Source organism: Lepidochelys olivacea (assembly GCF_965140295.1).
Source record: "Lepidochelys olivacea isolate rLepOli2 genome assembly, chromosome: 16".
NCBI lineage: Eukaryota > Metazoa > Chordata > Testudines > Cheloniidae > Lepidochelys > Lepidochelys olivacea.
Window position 1 is genome coordinate 16,566,984 of NC_140426.1, and position 15,757 is coordinate 16,582,740.

At 45.2% G+C, this 15,757-nt stretch overlaps 1 protein-coding gene across 3 annotated transcripts in view; it reads left to right on the top strand.

Annotated features, from left to right (window-relative positions):
* The window catches only part of NCS1 (neuronal calcium sensor 1), a 134,402-nt gene that overhangs the window by 9,857 nt on the left and 108,788 nt on the right, over positions 1-15,757 (top strand). For 2 of the 3 annotated variants that reach the window (XM_084649859.1, XM_084649858.1), the window contains one exon: positions 13,305-13,395. The gene's annotated coding sequence lies outside the window, so the exon portion shown is untranslated. Of the gene's footprint in view, positions 1-13,304; positions 13,396-15,551; positions 15,669-15,757 lie in introns of those variants that run through there. The other variant, XM_084649860.1, reaches the window with a different exon arrangement.

Sequence of the window (15,757 nt, forward strand, 5' to 3'; positions counted from 1 at the left end):
CTGTGACCTGCAGGCTTTGGGAATGTTCCTCTCAATAGTTTAACAAGGGTGGTTGTTGTTTTGTTTTTTTTAATCAAATCATGACATAGGCAACATTCCTGATGACACTTCTTTTCCTCAAGGGCAGTAGTTCCAGTTAAGACAGCATGTGGCTTCCCGGTTAGGATTTCCTCTTTCTTGTTACTATCTGAATCCAGCATGTCATGATCTGTAGAGTACACCGTCTGCAGTGTTTCTCTCCGACTGATTGCCCTGTTCCTTGATTTCCATGCTGGCATACCCTGGGAGCATGTTGTAAAGATTTGGTGCATTGCAGCATTTTGTCTCAGATCTAGTATGTGGAAGATGCATTTTTTTCTAAGCTAAATTAACTGTCTACAGAGTGCACATGCACTGTATAATCTTAGCTATGTAATGTTCTTCCCAAATATTAAAGGATATAGACTTCCCGGCTTTCCAATATGCCCAAGTATTGAACAAGAACTGTGATTCCTGAGAGAAGGGTTTAAATACAGGCACTAATTTATCTCTTTTCTTAAATTGCTCTTTAGGGAAGGGAGATTTACAATCCAGCCAGTTACACCCTATTAGACTCTTGGAAAAATAAATTCAGTTGTCAATTCACTAATTATAGACTGCTGAATTTTTTCAAAGTTGCTGAGCTCCTGCAATTCCCATATGTTCAGTGGGAGATGGGGCTGCTCAGCACTTCTGAAAATCAGACCATGAGAGCAGGAACATTGAGGAAGAAACTTGTTTTCCAATATACATCTCTTATCCTTTGTCGCATGACAGACTAAAATGGGTTTCAGAGTAGCAGCCGTGTTAGTCTGTATTCGCAAAAAGAAAAGGAGTACTTGTGGCACCTTAGAGACTAACCAATTTATTTGAGCATAAGCTTTCATGAGCTACAGCTCACTTCATCGGATGCATTCAGTGGAAAATACAGTGTATATAAATCTCTCCACTATATTTTCCACTGAATGCATCCGATAAGGTGAGCTGTAGCTCACGAAAGCTTATGCTCAAATAAATTTGTTAGTCTTTAGACTAAAATGGATTCAGAATAATAATTTGAATATGGCTGCCTCCATCCCAGCCATCAAAACACTTGTTTCTCCCCCTTTGAGAGAACGTGGAGACCCAACCTACAATAGAGGGAAGTAACTGGGTGACATGGGAGACTGTACAGAAGCAAAAATTTACTTTTCCTCTGAATTATTTTTCATGCATAAGCTGGATACATTCGAAATGTGTTTGAAATATGATATGGTGCACATATGAGACTTGACAACCCACTTTTTATTGTAATTCATGGTGAAAATATCATCCCTCTCTAAAACAGATTAATTTTAGCTTTCCTAGTAGCCTCCTTGTACACTGCTCTTGGCCCACTTGTCATTTTTACTAGTGATACTGAAAGTTCTGTGTTTCCCCAGTGGTCTCTTGCTTAGTAATAGCAAGGATTCCTTAAGATCTCTGCATGGTTTATACATGAAAGAGGCTGTTTGCTGGAAGGCTGATGCTGCGTTTGATGAGAAAATGTTCTCTTGCGGTAGTAAAGTATATGTAAAGAGAAGACACTAGAAGAAAGTGGTGGAGGAAATAGCACATTCCTTGTGAGCTGACTGGCTCAAGAACCTGTGTAAGTTTTGATTACAGTGATCCTGTAGTGTGAGCAGTTTTAAAAAATGTCCCTGTAGAAACTTCACTCAGCTTTCTGAGCTCCTTATAATAAAGTGGAGTTAATGACAGCCCTGTTGCTAGATAAGTCACCCTTAGCTACAAAAGAAAAAAGTGAATGTCTCCATGTGGAGCAGGGGGTGTGATTCCCAACTTGAGGAGACATACTTGCGCTAGTACTGAGTATGTAGCCGCGGTGGGATGGGCTAGTCACACCGTGTTGGTACCAGGATTCTCAGATGGGCATGTACTCAGGGTAGCTAACAGCTGGGTGACTGAAGCAGTGACATAACCATTCTGTTAATGCGAGTGACAGATTTGAAAGCAGCCTCCCATTAATTATTATAGATTGTTTTGTATCTTAAAGCAGCTTTAGGATACCTTGAACAATAGAGGTTTGTTCACTAGTCATTTGACCTCTGAAAGACTCAAAGATTTCAGTCCACATACAGGTTTTTTTTTGCGGGTGCTTGTAGATATGTAAATAGTCTACTGATCAGTTCAGATTGGGGTGCAAAATAGATTTGTTGGTATTTTTTTTAGCTGTTAAAAGAGCAGTGGACAGTATTTATGTAAAGATAAGCCATCAGAAGATACAAATCAGGACACTAACTCTTCCTGCTGCGATGCAGATATGTATAATCAAGATTGTAAAACTGGAATGAGAATTTCTATTGCATTTTCTCTTCTCTCTCCTCATTTTGGGTCTGAATGGAATTTTTGTTTGACCAAATACGCCCAGTGGCTTGAGAAACCTATCCTCCAACTAACTACTATCCACTGGATAAAGCACTCCTGACCAACTGAATTTCTAGCTGCTGGTATTGGCTGGCAAACCTCTCTCAACTGTAGCTGATGTTTTATATATATTTAGAACTCGATTAGAAATATGAAATTATTTGGCCTCTGCCACTTAGGAAAATATACCAGTATGATTGAGGAGTTTGGTATCTATTCATTAGTGGAAAATTGCTCAGTATTGTAGCTAGCTGCCATTTGACCATTCTCTAGGTTGCCCTGAGAAGAGTCTGATTTCATTATTTTTCACATGCAGTAGGATATTACAAGCCTTTGCACTATTTTCACAGTGCAACTCGTAAGGCTGGTTCTCCCCTTGATGTCCATATGACCGTAATTAACACTAATGGGGAAATTATGTACGTGCATTACACCGTCTCTATGGTGGCCTCTTACAGAAAATGCTGGTCATTGGGAAGGCAGGTCCTTGAGCTCTTACTTCTCAGACCAGCCCAAAGCAAAGCAGAACAGTGGCACCAGCTGCCTTCCTGCCATGTTATTATCTAACCCTTGTTTCAATGCCACTTTCAGAAGCCAGTTGGGTATTATCAGTGACTGATGGGCTGATTGTGTGTTCCCAACTTCATCTTCCTAACGCACGCCATTTATTACTAAAACTACATCTTCTTAATCTGGATGTTACTTGACTCAGCCTACAGTTGTGCCACTGCTAACTCCACTGGGGTGATTTTAACAATATAGGCGAATCTATCTACCCTGCCAAACTTAAATGGCCAGGTCTGCATCTCTCAAAGGTGTTGGGAGTTTTGCCATGGACTTCAGTGAGAGCAGTACTACTGGGGGAATTGTGTGCCAAAATATTAAATTCTGTGCACAATATTTAAAAATTCTGCATATTTTATTTGTTAAAATAATGCAATATAATCATGCTGGTTTCAATTATTTTGGTAATTTATTTAAACTACAGTACAATCGATGGAGAATTGGAGTAGGGAGCACTGGAGGAAATCCCCAAACCCCCTCTGTCTAATAATAATGGAGCTAGTATTGACCCTTTACTTCTACTTTTATTAGTCAACAAATATATGCAGCCATGTGCCCAGTGTTACATCATAGGCAACTAAAGAGCAAGTGAGGGCTAGGGACTCAAACTCATGATTTATAATGGCTACTGACCATCTCCAGAAAGGTCAGTACCAAACTGACATGGAGCACATTTTGATAGGAAATTTTTTCAGTTCAAAAATGTAGATCAGTTCTAATCACTGAAGCACTATAAGCATTTATAAGGCCATACTGTCCTTTACAGTAAGGCTCCTTTACACCACTCTGGCAATGTAAAGGAGCTTTAAAATTTTTACATCTGTTTTATACTCCTGGGGGAATTCACTACACAGGTAGGCTGCTACATTCTGCTCTGCCTGAAGGGACAGAGCCTGCCCCATGCCTACCTTCTGAGAAACACCTCGACACCCTGCCCCTCCACAGTGAGTGTGCCACAATAGCGAGCGAGAAGGACAGAGTCTCTCTCTCTTTCACATGCATGACTGTCCAGCCCTCCTCTTTCCCCTCCCCTCAGCTCTGGTGGTGATTTACATCTCTACTGGGTGCTCCGGGCACCCAAACCTGCCTGCCTGCACTGCTGGGGAGGAGCGCATGACCACTGCTGATGGGGAATTAAAGGGAAGCTGCAAAGTCATTTTTCTGTGGCGAAGCAAAGAATCTGCGGAGGGCATGAATTCTGCACATGTGCAGTGATGCAGAATTTCCCCAGGAGTAGAGCAGGATTGCATCCCCAGTAGGCAGTACATGACTTCTAGAGTTAGTAGCCTACAACATCTTGTACTAGGAATAAAATTTGCCTCATGCAGTGTGTTACTGAAGTAACTGAACATAAGAGTAATCTATGTCTTTCTCATTCAGTCAGCTTTGACTATACAGCTTGTTAAAATAGAATGCTTACTGTCTTGTTTTTATTGTGTAGTCAGCATTAAAATAAACCAATTTAGAGTGATGGCGCTAAACTGCAAGCTTGCAATAATCAATGGAGTTATACCAGAGCTGAATTTTACCTATTGCAGCTAATGGAGGGGAGACGACGGGAGTCTAAAGGGAGACCGTGATGACAGAGGGGCTAAGCAATGGGAAGGGCTATCTCAGGCTCAAAACTGGTGCAGGTTAGGTGGGAAAGATGAATTTTAGTTTCCTTGTCTTCTTTGGACCAATGGAAAGAGAATACCAGCCCCTCTGCAACACCTATTCAAGCACCTCCTCCCACCGCTGCCCAAGGAGTTGACTCTACCATTACAGGGAGGTTTTTTTGGTTCTAGTGTAAAGTCTTTGCCCCCACCCCAGGCCTTGTCAGCCATCTTCCCCTCCTTCCCCCCCCACCCCCCCCGGATTTGGGCTCTTTGTTTTTAAAACTCACTGTGGCCTCTCTACCCTCTTCCCTGCAGTTTGCTTCTGCTCCTCTGTGGCCCTCCCTAATGTTGTCCATAGCTGTTGGTTCAGTTGCCTGTATTGCTCCAGTGAGATCATCTCCATGACAGCAGGGAATTGCTTCTCTTTAAATCTGACCGTAACCTTCCATTTTTCTCCTTAGCTCATGATTGACCATTTCTCCAGCGTGTTGTGACGCTGTGTATGAAGGATGCGCTATAAAAACAAATTACATTACCCTTTTCATAAAATCGATAGGCTCTGTTATGAATACACAAAAGCTGCTGGAGGGGTTTTTTAGTTATAAGCTGGAGCCTGCCCCAAGCTTAGGCTATCACAAATGCATACGAGCCCCCTCTATGGAAACAAGTTCTCTAAGGTGATGCTAGTATGATTTGATTTCTCAGCCCCCTTAAATGAACACATGTTATCAATACCTTTTTCAGAAGGGCAAGGGGGGGGAGGTCTCCAGTAATTAGCAGTACTCTGGAAAAACTAAATTCTCTCCCCCACTTCCCATGATAGCTAATTGCTGCCTTGCTGGAGGTGACCATTCAGACTATAGAGTCTACAGCAGGGGTGGCTAACCTGCGGCTCTGGAGCCACATGTGGCTCTTCAGAAGTTAATATGCGGCTCCTGGTATAGGCATAGACTCCGGGGCTGGACCTACAGGTGCCAACTTTCCAGTGTGCCGGGGGCTGCTCACTGCACAACCCCGGCTCTGCCCCAGGCCCGGCTCCCACTCCCCCCCCTTCCCACTCCCTCCCCTGAGCCTGCAGTGCCCTTTCTCCTTCCCCCACAGCCTCCTGCATGCCACGAAACAGCTGATCGGGAAGTGCAGGAAGGGAGGGAAAGGTGCTGGTGGGCAGGAGTGCGGGGAGCGGTGTGTGTGGGGGAGCTGATCGGGGGCTACTGATGTCTTACTGTGGCTCTTTGGCAATGTACATTGGTAAATTCTGGCTCCTTCTCAGGCTCAGGTTGGCCACCCCTGGTCTACAGCAATGTGGCTCTATCCTGCAGAGACACGGAACCTCCCTAGTGAGACAGCTGAAGAATAGCATAACAGAACAGGAGATGACTGTCCTACTGATGGAAAGGCAAAGAGGGGCGTGGGATTATTGCAGCCGACCAGATGGGAGGGTGGGGAAATAAAATGGAGTGTTAGCTTAACACCTACCATCTTGCTCCCTCTTGATGATGCTAAAATTAGTTTCCTGCCTAGCTCAATGCAAAGTGTCAGTTAAACAATACATGGGAACGGCCACAAGACCAAGAGGTTTATTTGAACAGAAATGGGGTCTCTGCGTGCAACATCAGACCCATAATGAGCTCCTGGCCTTGCTCTAATGTCCTCATTTTAAACCATTTTTTTTAGTTTGACTCAATTTCCCATTTCCAGGGTAGGTTAAAAAACCCTCACTGTTAGCTATAGACTGGCCAATCTCTTGCAAAGCCTGGAAGTGACTCAGCCATAGTACAGTTTAAAAGCTAACCCTCACACTTCACTCACTCAGCCTAGCTTCCGCTCTGCAGGAAGAAATCTGCAAGCTAAAAAAACTCTCACAACTTCATGGCATAGCTATGCAAAGTATTGGCCTTTTCATCCCTTGGGAAAAGCCAAACAAAGAGGCCTCCCATAGCATGAAGCTGTAGCCAGATTGGAGGGAGTACAGAGAACAGCAGCGGCGAGAGGGAATTGGCCTCTGATGGAAGATTAAAAGAATTAAAGCTGTGGAGGCCCAGGTAAGTAATGACGAAAGGGAGCTGAGGAGGAGATGTAATGCTCTACCATGTGCTTGGCTGGCATAAACAGCAAGGGCAATTAATTGAGGTGGTCCAAGGCCCTAGAATGCAGAATAATGGGATGAAATAGAGAAAAGGAAAAAGGAAATGTTAGAAGCTTTCTACCAATGAGATCTGCCAGTCTGCAAAAGAGTCTCCCTGGTGAAACAAAAAGAAAAGGAGTACTTGTGGCACCTTAGAGACTAACCAATTTATTTGAACATGAGCTTTCGTGAGCTCACGAAAGCTCATGCTCAAATAAATTGGTTAGTCTCTAAGGTGCCACAAGTACTCCTTTTCTTTTTGCGAATACAGACTAACATGGCTGTTACTCTGAAACCTGGTGAAACAGAAAGCTCCCTTGCTTCGGGTAATTAGTACTTGACTGGACAACTTGCTACTAAGTATACTGTAGGGAGCAATCCCACACTGGCCGTGGGCTGGACCAGATGCCTGATTCAGTCATTCCCATAGCTAATTACTGTATCTTTAAAATATCAAATCCACTATTGTACCATCAAACCCTATTTCTCTCTCTCATGCAAACGTCCTAGAAAGATGACAGTTCAAGGAAGGAAAGTGCTGCTTGCCACATGTGTTCTCGAATCCGTATTCCTGATAAGTAAGGGACTTTAACTGTTGCTGCAAAAGCTAAACAGAAATAGCTGCTGGTACTTAATGATTCTAGAATGCCTGCCTATTGTCATGAACACAGCAGCCTTATGGGAGGATACAGCCGAGCTTGGCATGGTCCTACAGCAATCTGGAAAATAGGTGCAGATTTTTTTATTCCGTCTTTTGCATGAGGATGGAAAGTTCTAAGATGGGCAGAGACCTCTGCGGAAAATGGATTTGTTCATAAAGCTTAGGTGTGTTTTCAATATGAGGCTTGGGAAAGAGTCCTTTATGTCTATGCTGTCCTTTTAAAATCACACCGGATCAGTGGTGACTAAAACTTATTACGACTTGCCAATGGTTAGCCTGTTTTATTTGCAGTGCTGACAGCATGTGGAGTGTGTGAAGTAGACAAGCTCCGGGGAGCTGAAATGTGAATGTGACTCATAAGTAATCCATTGAAATCGACTGGTTTCAATCTAGTTCACAGCATGAAAACTGCCAGCCCAATTGTGCTTGAGGGCCAGACCCTTTTTTAGGAGCACCCTTGACTAAGGACTGAACGGGACGCAGGGACTGAGCTATCATTCTCATATCTTAGTTATTGGACCTGAGATATTTTGGTTGGAAAGCTTAGATGCTGCATAAGCTGAGATAAGCTGAGGGTATATCCACTCAGGGCTGGCAACCTGGTACCTTTCACTTGCCCTAGAGTCTCACATTAAAAAACATGATGTTTCTCTGCTGTTAACCTACATGCCACTGCCGTTGCGTCATACCAAGGGTTACTTTCTTGCTCAAACCACCTTTCTTTCATTGAAAGATTTTCCTTCCAACCTGCCATTAGTGGCCCTGTGTCCCTTGGAGGGTTCTTCATGGTAATGACTTCAACACATCATCTTACCGCTGCACTGAGACTTTTAGAAGAAAAAAGAAATCAATTTCTCCAACTCTTCCGTCAATCCTGAATGGCCCAGTGACCTGAGCGTAATGGCTGTGCTATAACAAACGACTGCTTGTTGCACAGCTAACAGCCCTAACCCAGTTAGTGCAGACACAACTCCGCACAATTCAATCTTTGGGGCCGCTGTTGTAACTAATGCGCTGTCCAGTTAGAAATGACGTCTAGCTTGAAACCCACTTGGGAAGCTCAATGCAGCTGGAATAAGCTGAGGATCCTCTGCTTGAAGAAGAACCCACGAAGGGCACAGAGGAGAGCAGTTTCTCAGTTGTGATCCCAGAAGATTTAAAGTCCTATGAAGGGCATTACCTCCCCTTTGCTTTGCTGTGCCTTAGCTACAGTGTTTAATACACAAACAAGTAAACAGGAGACGGGCTGATTAATTCACAACAGCCAGCCTTCTCAAGGTTTACATATTAGCATAATAATTAGTGCCCCAGAGGCCTTGGAGAGGATACGGTCTTTAAAAAATATACTGGAATTTAACAAGAGAAATTAATAGTGTATTGAATAGTAGCGCTTACCACACCATCTGCACATCTGCTTTTAGACTACCACTGTGTTCAGCCTTATAAAGTCATGTTCACTTCCACCGCTTCTCTTGCCCACGGTTTAATGCTTGTGGTCCCACAGCCTGGGGAAAGAAAGTCAGGACCCTCAGCCTCGCTGCCGGTCTGTGGTATGCCATCACTCCTAACCTGAAGCCACACTGCACATATAGGTGGAAACTCCATGTTACGTAGTATTCATTTATTAGAGTAACACCCAGCAGGCCTGATGGAATTCAGAGTGTCTCAGGGTTTTAAGTTCTAAATCCTGATTTCCGAGGGCTTTGTGACTCGGTTGGTTATAGCTCGGCCATCAAAACAATTACAAGGCCAATCTTCTGCCAGGGCCAACCTTGCATCAATGTGACCTGTTCTGACATTGAAGGAAAGGAACAGCAGTTCCGTTCACATCTCGTCCAGTCTGAAATGGCTTCAAGTGTTTGCCTTATGATAGCCAAAAAAGCACTAGCATCAGAGTTACGGCTGCCGGTGCTACCCTTAACCAACCCTGGTCTGCCTCTGAATCGCAGCCCCGCTCTGAGATCCCAGAATACTTAGAGATCCCTGAATGGCAAGCTAGAGGAGAACAGGTGGTCACATACATGGGATTGACCAAATTCACCCCTGGGATAACTCCACTGATGCCTGTTACATCAGGGATTAATTTGGCTCACAGCAGTAGAATTTTCCTGGCCTCCTAAATGTTATGATTTCTGTGAAGGTGGCAGGATTTTCACAACTTCTGTAAGAGGATTTGAACTTACAACGTGCACACAAGCACGATTCATTCACTGCTCCAGCAAGTTCCTTCTGGGTAGGTGCTAGAGCAGTGGTTCTCAACCTATTTACCATTGTGGGCCGCATTTGCAGCCCGCAATGTGTTATGTGGGCCACATACAATGCTACCTGTATGGCCCTGAGGATATCACATGGGCCACAGTGATTGTACTGTACTGATTGGGCCGCAAATGGCCCGTGGGCTGCAGCTTGAGAACTCATTTGCTAGAGCGACAGCCGTGCAGACTGGAGGCCTTTATTCATCCACCGAACTGATGTCACAGGAGCAGTGCATTTACGATGTTCCTCATGGTGCCCTGACCTGGAAGGGCCTCTTCCGAGGACAGCAGGGGCATTTGCTCTGCCTGGCACTGCCAAGCTTAGCTTCTCCTCTAAGGGTGCCAAGAATTTCCTCGGCTTTTGTCAGCTTGAGTCAGATCATTACTATCTTAAAATAGCCACATTTTTTTTTTTTTTAGTCAGTGAATTAATTTGGCTGTGATAGGGAGGCCCATTTGTGCCAGCTGGCAAAAGGTTCACTGTTCTTTGCAAGCAAGTCCTGTCTCAGAGCTGACACACTCACAATGCCTGATATGCCACTTTCATGGCGTTTATCCGTAAAGGGTGAGGTCTGTACTGAAAGCTTGTAACTTATCAGTACTCCTCATCATTGCAAGATGTGTGTATGGGTAATATTTAAGGAATAATGTAACTATTGAAAATTATGTCCTTATGGTCTCGGAGTAAAAGTGAGTCATCGGAGAATAATTGTCTCGGTGATGCCCCATTTACGAAGAAGGAGATGTCACCCCTCTCAGGCTAGCCAATTACATAACGTCCACAATTGTCCACCTTTGCACCCACCCAGAACAGTCAATGGAAAACCATCAAAGACAAACTATAAGCACTGAAACTACCTGGAAGTGAAAGATGATACGGCAGTGGGGGGATCACTTGGTCTGTGAATAAAGACAAAAGACTGATTCAGTAGTGGAGAAAGACACCCTGGATCCATTCACTAAGAAGGTGGTGAGCGGGGCTGCTTCATGAAAGATTGATCCTAGCTCCTTAGGGCTAGCAAATGCTGCGAACGACTGAACTTTGGGGTAAGAATCTACTCTCTTAGACTGGAAAGGTGCCTATTAAGTGTAGGTCCTAGTTCATGTTTTTGTTTGGTATTTAGCCATTTGTTTTCACCACTCACACTTGTTTCTATTTAAATCTCTGTTTCGTCAGTAAATTTTTCCTTTTGTTTTATTGTAATCAAACTCAAGTGCTGTGTGTGATACATGAGTGGTGGGCTACTGTAAAACTGGGAACTTGGTGGGGGTCAGCTGTTACTTTGGGAATGGTGGATCTGGGATTTCTATGGGTATTCAGTGATCAGGGCTTGACGTCCCAGGGGGACACTTTGAAGGGACTTAGGGCCTAAGGCAGGGCTGATGTAGTCAAGAGGAGAGTGCTTGAGCAACTGACAGGCTGGTTGTATTAGGGAGGTAACACCCAGCTGGCACAGGCAAGACCCCCCTTGCACTGGAGGCAGGTGCCAACAAGCTAACGCACAGCCCTGGGTGCCCTGAGAAGCATCACATTCCCATACATGGTTCCCCTGGCCAGACACCTACCCTAGTGGCAGCTGCCTGTATGCTGTTGGGAAGCAAGAAAACTCTTGCAAAGATGATTTTCTCCAGAACAGGCAAATGGCAGAAATGCTGTATGTGCCCCACTGTGTGGATTCCCTACAAGGAAAGAGGAGATGTTCAGTTTTCTAGCTAGGGAAGTCTCCAAGACCCAGATTCTGACACTCATTACTCCTTGAGCAGGTGCACTGGAGGTGAAAGGAGTCTATGGCTGAAGTATGATGCTCTTCATGGGCAGTAGGGGTATTTAATGAGTGGAGGTTGCAGAATCTGTCTCTGCAAAAGCTATACAACACACAAGCACCCCTGCCACGTACACAATGGCACAAAAATTTATTAGGGCTGTCAATTAATCACGGTTAATTCACGCAATTAACTACAAAAAAAAATAATTGCAATAAAAAAATTAATTGTGATTAATCACAGTTTTAATTGCACTGTTAAACAATAGAATACCAATTGACATTTATTAAATATTTGGATGTTTTTCAACGTTTTCATATTTATTGTATTGTGTTGTAAATGAAATCTAAGTGTATATTATTTTTGATTACAAATATTTGTACTATACAAATGACAAACAAAAGAAATAGTATTTTTCAATTCACCTCATACAAGTCCTGTAGAGCAATCTCTTTATTGTGAAAGTGCAACCTACAAAGGCAGATTTTTTTTTTTTTGCTACATAGCTGCACTCCACAACAAAACAATGTACAACTTCAGAGCCTACAAGTCCACCCGGTCCTATTTTTTGTTCAGCCAATCGCTAAGGCAAACAAGTTTGTTTACATTTGCAGGAGATACTGCCGCCCTCTACTTATTTACAATGTCACCTGAAAGTGAAAACAGGCATTTACATGACACTTTTGTAGCCTTCATTGCAAGGTATTTGTGTGCCAGACATGCTAACGTTCATATGCCCCTTCATGTTTCAGCCACCATTCCAGAAGACATGCTTCCATGCTGATGATACTCGTTACAAAAATAATGTGTTTAATTAAATTTGTGACTGAAATTTCTCTCCTTGGGGGAGAATTGTATGGCCCCTGCTCTGTTTTACCCACGTTCTGCCATATATTTCATGTTATAGCAGTCTCTGGTGATGACCCAGCACATGTTCATTTTAAGAACACTTTCACTGCAGATTTGACAAACGCAAAGAAGATACCAATGTGAGATTTCTAAAGATAGCTACAGCACTCGACCCAAGGTTTAAGAATCTCAGGTGCCTTCCAAAATCTGATAGGGATGAAGTGTGGAGCATGCTTTCAGAAGTCTTAAAAGAGCAACACTCCGATGCGGAAACTACAGAACCTGAACCACCAAGAAAAACAAAAACAAAAAAAAACCCTTTTGCTGCGTGGCACCTGATTCAAATAATGAAAATGAACATGCGTCAAGTCCGCTCTGCTTTGGATTGTTATCGAGCAGAACCCATCGTCGGCATGGGTGCATATCCCCTGGAATGGTGGTTGAAGCACAAAGGACATGTGAATCTTTAATGCATCTGGCACGTAAATATCTTGTGAAGCCGGCTACAACAGTGCCATGAGAATGCCTGTTCTCACTTTCAGGTGACATTGTAAACAAGAAGCAGGCAGCATTATCTCCCGCAAATGTAAAGAAGTTTGTTTGTCTGAGCTGTTGGCTGAACAAGAAGTAGGACTGAGTGGACTTGTAGGCTCTGAAGTTTTACATTGTTTTGTTTTTGAGTGCAGTTATGTAACAACAAAAATCTACATTTTAAAGTTGCACTTTCATGATAAAGAGATTGCACTACCATACTTGTATGAGGTGAACTGAAAAATACTATATCTTTTGTTTTTTTACAGTGCAAATAATTATCAAGCATAAATATAAAGTGAGCACTGTGCACTTTGTATTCAGTGTTGTAATTGAAATCAAAATGGTATTCTATTGTTTAACAGTGCAATTAATCATTTTTAATCACTTGACACCCCTAATAATTGGTATTCTATTATTGTTTAACAGCACGATTAATTGTGCATTGAATTTTTTTAATCGCGCGATTAATCACAAGTAATTTTTTTAATCTCTTGACAGCCCTAAAACTTATATATTTTTGTCTCCACTTACAGCTAGGAGAAACTAATTCATGCTTCCCTGGGCTGCTACAGGAGATGGTGGAAACTGGAAAAATCAGCTGTGCAGTGCCACAGAATAATGATGGTAAGAAGATGGGCAGGCAGATCTGGCAACATATACTGAGCCTGATGCCTTTTGGCCTCTGTTATCTCTGCCACAAGGAACACGCTCTCTACGTATGTATGCAGAGTGATCATTGAGTGATGTCCATGTGCTTGGTACCACACTGAGAGAGAAGGAGGCAAGACCTCTGCTCCTGCTTGCCAGGAGAATTTTCTTACTCACTTGCCTGTTCGGTGTTGTGCAAACCAGGAAGACACAGGACACAGTCTCTGTCCTAGTGTGTCTACAATCTGAATTAGGTGAGTGAGGATCATACCCCCTCTAACCATCCATGCCTGAACCAGGGCAGGCCACTACACTGCAAGTGAGGAAGTCGCTGTACGGGAAGGGCCAACAGTCTATCGTGTTCAATGTCCCGCCTTCTGGAGCAGCCTCAAGACCTAGATCACTTGCTTCAGCATAAGATATCTGCATACCCTGCCCAATGCTCAGTCTGCTGAAGTGGAATATCATAGGAGAATGTACTCCCTGAACTCAGATGGGCAATAGCATCTGTCCTACAGCCTGAAGTGGAAAGATGGTGCAGTGGTTAGAACAGTAATCGGGGAACCTACATTCAGTGCTGTGCACTACCCTAGCCTCCCTGTGTATTAGGCTCTCTGTGCCTTAACTCCCCTTCGGTCAATGGGGATAATAGTAATGCCAAGGCAACTCCAGCAGCTCTGCTGACTATGGCTATAGGGCATGGAAAAAGGTGGTCTCTGAAACAGTCAGTCCGCAAGCCGTGTATGGCATTACAGGTAAAAACCAACCCCTTGAACTCCACCCAGAAACCAACAGGGAATGAATAGAGATTACAGTGCTGGAGAGATGCCCTAGGTGTCAAACTGGCTGCTGCATAAGATATTTCTCTCACCTAGGGGTCAATCTTTACAGCACTACATTAGTCCAGTTCAGAGAGCTGGACTCTATCTTTGAAGAGACATCCCTGCTGGCAGTTTCTCCTCAGTCATGGGTAACAACCTGTGTCACTTCTTCTGCTGTCACACTGTTACAGACTATTGTCTCTCAGTTCAAGGGGTCCCCTCTTCAGAAAGCAATTCTGGGGTTCATTTGTCTTTGTAAGTGGCTGGTCCAGCCACTGAACTAAGTGCTGTGGATTGTTCTCAATGCTGATTGAGTTAGCCCTGAAATCCCGTCTCACCTCAGGTGACCAGGCTGCTTCAACTGGTTCGCACCCTAATATTCTACAGTTTGCAGATCTTACACTAGTTCCCATACAAACCTCTCGCAATAACCATGGCAATCAGCCAGTGCTTAGCTTTCAGCAGAAGCCACACACAACCCCCTCTGGTGAAACACTGAGAGGAGGGCTGGACACAGGTAACATACCTGCCTGGGTATGTCTGGGTCAGGGGTTCTCCTATTCTTTCTGACACCCACGTGCCCCCAACATGCTATAAAAACTCCATGGCCCACCTGTGCCCCAACAACTGTTTTTCTGCATTTAAAAGTCAGGGCTGGCATTAAGGGGGAGCAAGCAGGGCAGCTGCCTAGGGCCCCTTGCCACAGGGGCCACCGTGAAGCAAAGTTGCTCAGGCTTTGGCTTCAGCCGGGTGGTGGGGCTCGGGGCTCCAGGCTGCAGTCCTGTGCAGTGGGGCTTTGGCTTTCTGGCCTGGCCCCTAGCGAGTCTAACACCGGCCATGCTTGGTGCCCCGCGCCCCCCCGAAACCTGCCTGTGGCCGCCCCCCAGGCCCCTGGTTGGGAAGCATTGATCTGGGTCACGGTCACCACATTCAGCCCCTGGGTGATAGGGACTTGACAGTCAGTGTAGGTGGCCCCCCTCTTCCCAACCGGGCCTTGACAATCACCACATGCGCCCCCAACGGGGACTTGACAGTCATCGCATAGGGTGACCTGATGTCCCGATTTTATCCAGACAGTCCTGATTTTTGGAGCTTTTTCTTACATAGGCACCTATCCCATCCCCCCCCCCCCCCGCCCCGGTCCCGCTTTTTCACACTTGCTGTCTGGTCACCCTGTGGCAGGCACCCTCCCGCCGCCCCCGGCCTGATGCTCCCCACCTGCGACCCCCTGAGGGTCACGCGTGTGCCGGGAGCGGCAGGCGCCGGCCGGCCCCCGGCCCCACCGCGTGTCCCTGACCCCGCCGCCCGCTGAGCGGCCCCTGGGCGCCGCATCCCTGCGCAGGAGGCGGAGAGACGCGCCGGCCGCAGCGGGGCTGGGCCGAGGCGCGGGCGGGGAGCGCGGCGAGCCCGTCGGAGCCGAGCCGGCCCGTGAGTAGGGGAGCTGGGGAGCGGCCGGGCCGGGGGCGGCTCAGCGCGGCGCCGCGTGGCACCGTCCCCTCCCCGGCGTGGCCTGCGGG